Source organism: Nicotiana attenuata, unplaced genomic scaffold (assembly GCF_001879085.1).
Source record: "Nicotiana attenuata strain UT unplaced genomic scaffold, NIATTr2, whole genome shotgun sequence".
Classification (NCBI taxonomy): Eukaryota; Viridiplantae; Streptophyta; class Magnoliopsida; order Solanales; family Solanaceae; genus Nicotiana; species Nicotiana attenuata.
Window position 1 is genome coordinate 230,721 of NW_017671488.1, and position 985 is coordinate 231,705.

The window sequence follows — 985 nt, forward strand, 5'->3', positions numbered from 1 at the left end:
TAGGTCTCACGAGTCATGAGCAAGTCTAGTAGAGTCTCGCAGATCGGTACGGAGATGTCTGTACTTATCTTCGAGAGGCTACAGGGCTGTTAGGAGCACTTCCCTTCTTGATTCCTTCATCGTGCGGTTTGATTCTTCTGAGTCTTATGCCCTTGTTTCCTTCCTACTCAATCTTATGCGACGCGAAGCGCTTATTATAAATCGGGAATTGAGGAATTGAAATGGTACTGCAGATGTGGTGTGAGATGTTTCCTCCTACGTATTTGACTGGGCAGCGAAGGATGAGCAAGGGCATGTGGGAAGTGTCTTGTGGTGATTAAACTCCTAGAAGGCCAAGTGTGGGAAACAAGAGTCGAGTAGTTGCATAAAGGAGTGAGTTTGACCAAAGTGAGAGAGTGGCAGAGCAGCACAAGGGTTCTGTGGTAGGATGACTACGTGCCTTGGGAGGAGTTTAGAGTGATTTGGGATTCATGGTGGATAGTGACTAGGTCTACGAGCTTAATTTGAGATATTGGCTAGCATAACGGTGGGAGATTTGATATGACGGAAATTAGCTGCTTGATATGAAGAAGGATACAACATGACTTTGAATTGGAAGATATTGTTGCACATTTAGTTGATGTCCACAAGTCCATTCACTCCTCGTGTGGTTGGTGAAGCTCATGCGAAGGATTTTACTGGCTATCCGGTAAGAGGTCTAATATGTGAATGTTGCTAGAGATTCAGAGTGCTCAAGAAATGCTAACGGAATGATTTCGAGGAATCTGGCGGTTTAATTGTGCAAGGTCATGTCAATAAGAGATAAAGAATCTTGGTGGGTTCCAAAGTTGTGTAATAGTGGCTTCAAGCTAAGTGGGAGAGTCCCACCGCCTACGGTTGGATTGCCTGGTTGCCTATTTGTAAGATTTCTAGTTATTGGCAAATTGATGGGTTACTGCGACTAAGGATAGAGAACATCAGTGGTAATTTGAGCAAAGAAATTGAA